At 38.3% G+C, this 10,751-nt stretch overlaps 1 pseudogene; it reads left to right on the top strand.

Moving 5' to 3' along the window:
- The first annotated feature begins 8,770 nt into the window (after positions 1–8,770).
- LOC147916608 (olfactory receptor 51J1-like) lies at positions 8,771–9,722 on the top strand (annotated as a pseudogene).
- Positions 9,723–10,751: the final 1,029 nt, after the last annotated feature.

The following is a 10,751-nucleotide window of genomic DNA, read 5'->3' as shown; positions in this document are numbered from 1 at the left end:
AGATCTCACCTGAGCCATTCATCTAGGTATTGGAAAAGAGCATTCTGGATCTACAGACTCTTCTGTCTGATGTACACCATAATTTTCTTTACCTCACTTAGACTGAACATGCCCTCTATAATCTCATGTTCCTCATCCTGAATATTTTGTCATTCACTGTGATCAAGATACTTTTCCCAGCCTACTTACTATACCAGATAACTTCTGCTTTAGCATATTAAGATCAGTGCCATTATGCATTTCTTCTAGGGGTTGTCTAGTTACTCTTTTCCTATGTGGGTTTAGTTATTCTGATGGTCATTTCAGTCGATCAGTTTTGGCAAACTATAACCCACTCTTCTGCCCAAACATCCCAACATTTCCCTGCATCATTGAATGGATATTGCCTTTGGGACTCAGGTATTTGATGTTCCTATTCCTACTTATCTTTATGGAAGACATCCACATGTACTTCTCCAGTGACATCTGTTATCTACTGTTTGTTATGACCTCTACCTACAGGCTGGACTCATTGCTCATGGTGATCCCTGCATACTAAACTTTTTGCACAATATTAGACAGCGTATCAGTAGTAACAGGGCAGAAGGCCCTTATCATGTCTATGTGCTCTTGTACTTAGTGTCAATGATCATTTTCTTCCAGTTGCATTACTTTGGACAGCCTGTGCGGTGTGTCTACTCCTGTAGACTGCCATTGTTGCATTTTTCTCATACTCCATCTGCAATCCACCCCAATACGTAGAGCATCAAAATTCAAGAGAGACGCAATAGCATTTTTCTTCTTGGTACTAAAAAAAGGTTAGAGGATATCAGACTAGAGAGAACCTTTGGGTTCTGGACTCCAGGACCCTTCTGGACTGTAGTGATACCTGTTTGGAATTCAGACTAGTGCATGGCTTTGTGTCACCACTGCTGATTTATAAGCTATAGTAGATAGAGCAGGAGTTGGAGAAAAGTGTCCTCCTTCACATGAAAAAATGAAGGCTCTAGAGCAAAAAAGAAAGTGGAATGGAACGGAAATCTGAGCTGAGTTTTTCCTGGGCAGAGAGAGCAACAGCATCATTAACATTAAACACCTCAAAAACAAATCAAGTGTCCCTGAAAAAAGGATGGCATGGTCCCAAGAGGTTTTAGGACATATGGATTTACTTAATGGGATTTCCCGGGTCAACATAGGGGCATAGCTAATACCCTGAGGCCAATCCTTTTCTCCTTTAAATATCCCACCCCACCCCACAAACTAGGTGAATCCAAGATGGCAACATAGATTAATGGTCAAGAAAAAGTAATATAATTATTTTTTACTGCATTAAGCTGTATTTAGATTTTCTTTCTAGTCAAAGTAATTTTTCTTTTAATACAATTTATCTAACAATTAAATAAAGAACCAGGTCACTTCATGATTCTAATCTGAATCTGATAGTTATAATATAATATAATATACTTTAAGCTTTCTATATTCTTGAGATTGCTCAAATTCTTTACATAATCTGTATTCAACATTTATTAAAATGTTTTGTATTACTAACCTTGGAGATTGAGAATTAGTGAAATTAGTTTCTAACTATGAAAGAAAAATTTTCAATAGAATATTAAAATTTCTTTTCTTGGAAAATAAAATATAAGCAAACCGTTATACTAAGTATATTTAGTTAATTTAGATACAGAGAACATTTTTTTTCTAATTGTATGCAAAATAAGAGAAATATCTTCTAACATTGATCAAACTCACTATTAAAATTGGTTTTAATTTAGACATCAGAAAGAGTCTAGGATCGGTTTTTGTCTTTGAATCATGACTGGTTTCAGAAGTGGTCATAAGTGAAAATATGGAATTGAGCCTCTTTATTTATCATTCAACAAGCCAATGGGTTTAAACAAGCATTGCATACTTGCTGTTTTTCTCATTCTAAGACATATCTATAATACCAATTAGATTGAAAACCAGGGGCATTTTCTCTGTTACAAAGACACATTTACTAGGTAATTGTCAGGATGCATTATATTATGTGCTTGCTAAGAGTCAGGGATGACTCCCCTCTAGGCTATGTCTAATGTGTAATTTAATTTTTAATAAATAATAAGTTGTGTACACCAGGAGCCTTAGACAACGTTTAAAAGGTTGCTTTTGTCCGGTCTCTTAAGTCTCTACATAATATCCTTTTAAACAAAATTGCAGAATCACATTATTTCCAGTCCTCTACTTATAAAGTTCTATTTTTCCCCAGTATGTTCAAACAGATCTACACTCTTCAATTTTTAGCAACAAACACAAAGAGTTTGGCCCACAGCTGAGACTCTGCATGAAAAGAAAGGGAAATGAGCTATTCTAATCTCTTTTACAATTGTGCTGATGCAGAGATGTTTGGCAGTGGTGACATGTGATAGCTTCACTGTTTTATTGATCTAGATTGGAAGGGTCAATTCCCCTATCCTCCATGAACAAACTTAAATTTGTGGGCATTTAACACATGTTTTACATTATATGAAACACTCATGGAAAATGGTAATGAGTTGTCAAAATACATTTAAAAGCGTTTTAAAAAGTTGAGGGGAATTTATACTAAGACAGAGTTCTGGAATACAATAAGAAATCATATATTCTTCACGTGCACGAATAATCTACTAAACCTAAAACAAATATCATGTAGCTAGAAGTTAACATTGTGGGGCTTTTCTGTTTATTAGTTTTTTTGTTTTTGTTTTAGTTTTTTTGTTTGGTTTGTTTTTTTTTTTTTTGCTTTGATCTATCACACATTAAGCCACTGGGCCCAACCTTATGAGAGATCAGATTTCTCTCTCTAAGGTAAGTGAGATTTCTTACTATAGTCCCATTGCTGGCATTTTCACCATCATCAAAAAGTAAAACAGGAGTCTTCCAAAAAAAACAAGAAAAACTAAACAGCATTTTTTCCTAAAGAAACTTATATCTTAAAGATAGATGATAGATAGATAGGTAGATAGATAGATAGATAATTTTGGTTAAATTAGAAAAGAAAATCCATGACTAAATGAATATCTTAAAATGCATAAAATTTAGTAAAATTAAGTTCTGCACACACAGTGCAAATGCATTTGTGAAAGAGCAAACTAAAATATGTGTAGTGTGTGTTTCCATATATGGAGTATTGGGATTTTGCCAGTTTCCATTTATTATGGGAAAACTTCATATAAGTTGTGGAATTCGAAACGTATACTATGTTTGATACTCCAATATTCCTAGTCTCATTTGAAATACAAATTATACAACTCCTGTTTTTTCAGTAGCAGAAAATTATATCCTCCTTTTTAAAAAACACAATTCCATCCCAATGTTCCCATATGAAGTATATTCATCTCACCAAGAGTTTTATATAAAAATTGTAGCACAACTGAAAAAAAATGCTTGTGGGCAAATATTTCCTGTTCCATTATATGCAAATACATGAAATGCATTTTTCTGAGAAAGCTGTGAGGTCGCCTTGGTATGACTGACTTATGAACAATAGTTAACACAAACTCTAATTTTCATATATTTGTTGAGAGACAGGGGATCATTAAATGTATAATAAGTGTTTAGGGTGCTGAAAATTTATAAAGGCAAATTTGACCAAAGATCTCCCAGAGCACAATCTCAGTTTATAATGGAAAATGACCTTCTCCTTTATTTGTTATTTTTGCTAAAGGTTTGACACAGGCACTGACATCTGGGGAAAAATATACCAACATGCCAAACTCAGCTCAGTGTTCATGTGCATCATACATTCAATCACCTTACAGTACAGCTTCTGATATTCTTCAATTCCAATGAAGTTTATTTTAATTCTACTTTGGCTGCTCATTCCATGGCCATATCCTGGATCGCCTCACCAGCCAGAAGTATTTCTGTTCTTTTATTAACCTGTAGTATCCCATTTTCTCATCACAGATATTTTTCACCAAAATTCCCTCACTAACGTATTCACACTAGATTTATTTGACTTTATTAAAGCCATGATTCACTTAGTCCCTCCATTTTACCTAAGTCTCTCAGCTCATTGCTGACTTCACATATATCTGGATCCAGTCTGTGCACATGAGCTATCACTTAAAGCTTCTCCTCATTGATTGCACATCTTCTCTCTTGTTAAACCAGCAGCACTAAAAGTATATTTTCCAAACAACTTAAAAAGTCCTGTGAATGGGTCATTGTGTATTTTCAAGCCAAATTTTTTCTTTTTTTTCCTCTTATCAGTCAGAAAATTAGCCAACAAACCAGTCGTCTACAAATAATCAAAACTCTTTGGTTTAGCAATTTTAAATCCTCTTTAACATTCGATTCTGAAAATCCTCACTTTCTGCTAGCTCTCTCTTGTCGCCTTACACTGAAGCCTTGTTCCTCATACCTCTCTGACCAGTCTTCCCCTCCCCTGCTTCCAATTCAGTCTTTAATTTTTTTCTCACAGGAGCTTAACCACTTGGATTCTGTCATCTCCTGATGTTAAACACCCTTGCTATTCTCTGGAGACCAACAATTCTGAGTGTGCTCACTATTTTTTATGTGCGGGTTTATAAAAGTTATAGTTGATGACCCTAATATATTGATATATTGTTTCTCCAGGATACAATTGTCCTATAATAGTTATAATATTAGCTAACCCTTATACCACACTTTTTATGAACTAGACACTTTTCTAAGCAATTGACATATACCAATTATCTCATTCTCCTAGTAAGTGCACATTATTATTACACTCATTGCACAGATGTACTGACTCTATACCATTGCTTCTTTCTCTTAACGTGTCCTTGGACATTGAAAAGGGATGATGTAATTACCTGGGTAATTGCTCCTCAGAGAGCCTCAGTCCCCCTATATTCCTCCACTTCATGGAGCTGACCAGGTTACAGAGAGAAGGCAACATTCCAGCCCCAGGACTAGGGAGATGTTATAGCTAAGGTGGCAGGGACTTGCTGAAGTGAGCTTCCACAGTCCCACTTGATGCTCAGAGGTCAGTTCTGCTTGTGGTGAGTGTTCAAGCCCATGAGCTCCCAGCACTGCCTCCTGAAGCAGCTTTCAGAAGGAGTCCCAACTCTACCCTACAATTAGCTCTCTGGATTCATCCCCAGTCAATAGTCATCTCCCTAGCTTCCTGAACCCATGTGATGGAATGAGAGGAAGATTTTCCTAAACTTAACGACAGGTGAAGAACAAAACAAAAACATCAGAGAATGCCACGGATTCTAGAAATAGTTTTGCCATCATAACATCTTGAATCAGTCATGCAGTGCCTGTATCTTGTTTATATGCTCATCTGTTAAGTGGAAAGTCCTTGTGTTCTTGTTTTCCTCACAGGTGTGGTCTGAGTGTTAGGGAGGCGATGACAAGGAAAGATCATTACTAGTAGAAATTTGAGGACAATCTGACTTTGAGTGACCCCTTCTGAGAATGCCTGAAAGAGGAGACAGAAAGAGTGGGAGGATACTAGTATTCACTGGCTGCTAAAGGCTCACATTAAACACTCAGAGCCACTCTCTGAGGTAGGTATTAGCATCTCTATCCTTAAAAACAAAGAAACGGAGCTTCATAAAGCTTAAGTAGGTACAGTTGTACTGCACATAGCATCCACCTCCAATTCCACCTACTTCCAGGGATGGAGTATACACTGCATCACATTCTCTTTCTGCTGATTTGTCCTGTCCTATTACAGTGGGATAGAAAATAAATAGTTCCTTTTTTTCCTTTGCCAACTTGAAATGTTCTTGTCATACAAACCCTAAACTCAGGCCAATGATTGCCTTTTAAGATCTTTTTGAAGGAGACCTGAGCCCTGATTATCTGAGGAGACTTTGAAAGTCAAGTATAGGGAGGATACAAAAAAGCAAAAGATATGGGGAAAAATACAACAAACGAGAGCATGGAAAGGCAGAGAAAATTGCTGATAACAGGGAGGGGAGATACTAGTTTCAAGTACCCCTCGAGATTTGTCCCTTCCAATATCAGGTCATCTGGGGTGGTTTAGACAAGAACTGGGGTGCAGTAGGATCAAGAGTGTGGTGAGGATAGACACAGGAAGAACAGCTGCTCAACCCACGGGCAGACTAATATTTGGTCCATTTAAAGACTTAAGAAAGATATGTTGGGCTTTTGGAGGTGAGGAGAGGATTATGTCCCTATAACAAATGGGGAACAGAAGTGTCCTCCAAGTCCCTCAGCAATGGCAAGTTCTGATGTGTGTTATCATTGTTTGAGGTCAATAATTTGTCCCTGAATTTCCCTACCCTAAATTTTAGCACAGCCCCCAGCACAAAGTTTTCTCTTAAGCTAAGATTTGCTGAGGTAAACGGCATCAGACCATGATAGGTGCACAGGGATCCTGTATTTAGGCAGGGAATAGGTGTTTTTTTTTTTTTATTTTTCATTTTTTCTTCTTCTGTTTTTATGAAAGTAAAAACTATGAAAAAAGTCAAAAATTTTAATATCCATCAACAATTTTCATTTTCTCCATGTTTTCTTTTAGTATTTGTCAATGTGCAGTCTTACACACCTACTGCCATAGTAATTGTTTTCTGCATGACATTACTCCCAACTTCTCCATTTAGCTTGAAAAAATTCTACTAATTCCTCAGGTCTCAGCTAAAATATCACTTTCTGAGGAAAGCTTTTCTCGATTTTTAAGAATAATTTAGACTTTTCCCTCTGGGTTCCTCTCCTTGTATCCTGAACTTTCATTTTATAGCACTTAACATGGTTGTAGCTAGATTAGAGAGAAGACTCCAAGGTGTGTGATGATTATATTTGAATATTTGCGGAGGAAGATGTGTTCTTTGACCTGTGGTTGAAAGTTGCAGAGATTCTCTGAGTAGGGCCAGGGTCCTGTATGGTGCCCGGCATAAAGAAGGGCTGATTCATTACAGATGTGCATCCTCTGTGTAGTTTGCTGAGTAGTGGAGGGGGTAAGCCAAATAGTAGTTTCTGGCAATAACTGGGAAGGCATTTTGTTTTTACATAACAATGGAGTTGGCATAATTGGGAATGAAAATAGAACTTGGAACCAAGATAGAGAAGATGCAGTGTCTATAAAGGACTGTTAAAAATCTAAATCTTAGGGCCAGCCCAGTGGTGTAGTGGTTAAGTTTGCGCACTCCACTTCGGCGTCCCTGGGTTCAAAGGTTCAGACCCCAGGTGCGGACCTAAGCACCACTTATCAAGCCATGTGTGGTGGTGTCCCACATACAAAATAGAAGAAGATGGACGTAGATCCTAGCTCAGCGCCAATCTTCCTCACAGAACAAAACAAAAAAAAGTAAAACTTGGTAACCTTATTTGTGGAGGCTCAAACTTGTGATTTTTCCATTGGTTCCAATTTTGATCCTAAAAATAAAGATGGTTTTGCCCATTTATTATTTTAAAAACTTGTTGTAGATCCAGTAGTTTAATGGGATCTGTATGAAGCTAGCTATGTTTGTATGCCCTTCTCTCACAAAATACTGTATTGCTTGTGTGCTTGTAGTAGATAATACAAGCTAATATTAGCCAATGAAAGTGCAAGTCATCATTGATATCTTACTATCTAATCATGTCAGTTGAATGAGTATCTCCTCAACCTACAAAGGACTTAATAAGAACCAGCATGTGGTAGTGAGGTCCCTGTAAGTTCAGCACTGGCTGAATGGAGAGTTCTCATCAGGGAAGATGCTGAAAAGACTTCAGCAAGTGTGGAAATATGTACATATCCAAGTATGTGAGCAGAAGTGTGTGTGAGTGTTTGTGCGTGTTTGGGTGCAAGAGGTGAAAAATACCTTTAGAAGTCCTTACTACCCTGTCAGTCTAGGATTGTATTGTTATTCCTGTGCAGGCCCAGACTGTGCTTAGCTTAAAATATACCCAATTTAGGGAGGCGGTTTTCTCCTCCCTTTGTTGCCTTCCTCTCCTGTCCAGGAGAACCTTCCTTGAAAGTCTGTTTAGGGTTCCAGTGCTGTTGCAGTGTATTCAGAGGTGTGTCTGACCCAGAAAGGAGACGCAGTGGATCAAGTAGGTTGTCTCCAGGAACTGTGCATCAAGAGATTGTGGAAATCATCATGACAGAATATTTTCATAAACCTTAAAGTCTGCATACAAATCCACCAGCCTTGGTTCCTGCCTCATTCTGTTATTCACACATAATCTTTCCAGTTGCTTCGTAATACTTTCAAAGCCCAGAACAGCTAAACCCAGTGTGTGTCCAAGCTCCATTATTTTCTAGTTTAATTTTCCAGTCACTTGCTCCAGGATCTAGTCACTGTCACTTTTCAGCCTCACTTTAGACCTCAATAATTCATGTATCTGTATTCACTCATCAGGTATTTCTAGCTGCTTTTATTTAGTGTGCTATTTGCTTTATATCCAATATTTACCAATAATATCTCTGTTCACTTATTCCTGACATTAGTTCATATGTTATGCTGACAGTGCCTGTCTCCCCAGCAGCTTTCTAGGGTCAGGCATCTCCACACCAAGACAAGGCAGCCATTTCTTCCTTAGCAGATCCAAGGGGTACGGCAATTTAGAGGGATAATTTTCTATCAGTCTTGAACTTACCTCTGATGGAGACAGTTATTTCCTTAATACTTGGAATTTTTTGGACCACCACCTCTGATGGTGGTCATCTGTCAATTTTCATGCATGAGACCTTTGGCCATATGAATCTATGGGCTTTGTTTTCTTCTTCCCTTTTATCAGTATCCAAGGATCTTTCTCCATTGTAATGACGTCTCACCAGTTTGTTTCTAATTTTCAAGGGAGCACTGATGCCATGGGATGAGGTTTCAACATGAAGAACTCCAATAGCTCTTTGGAATTCTTACCTAGAATGTTCATTCTGGTTGGCATCCCAGGTCTGGAGGCAGAGCACATCTGGATATCCATCCCTTTCTACTTGATGTACATTATCATCTTCCTTGGGAATGGCAGCATTCTTCATGTCATCAGAACAGACGCTGCCCTACACCAGCCCATGTACCTCTCTTTAGGCATGTTGGCACTGGCTGAGGTTGGTGTCTCTGCATCCACTCTGCCAACAGTACTAGGCATCTTTCTTTTAGGCACCACTGAGATTAGTTTTGATGTATGTCTTCTTCAGATGTTCTCCATCCATTCTTTCTCAGTTATGGAGTCAGCTGTGTTACTGACCATGTCTGTGGACTGATTTGAGGCCATCTACAGCCCACTGCACTATATAACCATCCTAACCTTGCCCAATATTTTTGGCACAGGAGCTATTATAGGGCTGAAAAGCGTTATGCTCATGGCCTCATTGCCCATGTTCTTAAGGGACCTGCCCTTCTGTGGCCCTAATGCCCTCTCTCATTCTTATGGCCTCCACACCAACCTTCTTCATCTACCTTCTGGGGACATTTCATTCAACCATATCTATGGGTTTTTCATTGTTACCTCCACTTTTGGGCTGAATTCACTACTCATTGTGGTGTCCTATGGGTTGTTACTCCACACTGTGTTGAGTATCACCACTGGGAAGGGGCAAAGGAAGGCGCCCACACATGTGGCTCACATATCTGTGCTTTGCTCATTTACTACATACCTACGATTGGCTTATCTATGGTGCACCGCTTTGGACAACATGTGTCCCCTTACTTCATGCTATGATGGCCAGTTCTTACTTCTTCTTTTCACCTCTTGTCGGCCCCATTGTCTATAGCATTAAGGCCAAGGAGATCCATCATGGCATTGTCCAAATGCTATCAGAGAAGAGAGCCGGTGCTTAGAGAAAGAACAGAGTAGCAAGGGATTTTTTTCGAAAATCACATGTTGTCCTAGCTTGCATGTTATACAAATGATGTTACCTTGCAATATGTTATCTAATAGGAGGTTCTCCATAATCAAGCAGTGAACTGGAATGAGGGTGCAATTGGGGGTACATTATGGGTGACAGAATACCATAAAGAATTGAGGTTATTGTAAAACATGTTGTGTTTCATGAGGTTTTCCACCACCTTACATAGCTGGAGTAGGAATGCATGAAAGATTATTTGTGAAAACATAGGACTCCCCATAGGGAAACGTAATCAGGCATTGGAAGATGTCCTAGGAAATCTATCAAGACTTCTCTTCTAGGAGAAGAGGAAGTGAAATAGACTACATTCTCTTGAGTTGTTGGTACCTGAGCTCAGTAGCAAGAGGACACACTAGCTAGCTCAAGGGAAGCTTCCAGTACTGGTTATGATGTGGTATTCACTCAACTTCATCAAGGCCCCAAGTTGGGAGTCCCCAAAATTACAAATATTGTGCATTATGCAAAATTCTAAAGGTCTCCCACCCAAGATGCATAATCTTTAAAAAAAGCAAGCATACCCTTTGTGGACATTAATATTTCCTATCTGATGGGATATTCCTTTGCAGATGCTTGAAATAATGCAAAAATTTTACATTTATATTTTCAGGGAAAGGAACTAAGACTTTTGAGATGCAAATGTTTACTAGGCACATCATATTTATTATTACAATCACTTACTACAACAACCCTATGAGGTAGGATCAATGCAATTATTGTTACTTTTCAGATGAAAAACTTGTGTTAGATACATTAAGCATCTTGCTCATACCTGTACATCCAAGAGCTAGCAATGGAATCCAGTTGGGTCACACTCCAGAGTCTAAGCTATTAACCTCTAAACTATATAGTCAACTAAGCAAAAACTTCAGCTCCTTTGATTCTCTTAGTAGTCGGTCAAATAGCATTATTGGGCACAATCAATGGGTTAGGCACAAGTCTAGGCCCTAGAGATAAAGTTGTG

Source organism: Ceratotherium simum, chromosome 7 (assembly GCF_057802395.1).
Source record: "Ceratotherium simum simum isolate JZ-2026a chromosome 7, ASM5780239v1, whole genome shotgun sequence".
Lineage (NCBI taxonomy): Eukaryota > Metazoa > Chordata > Mammalia > Perissodactyla > Rhinocerotidae > Ceratotherium > Ceratotherium simum.
This window is presented reverse-complemented; position numbering and strand designations above follow the sequence as displayed.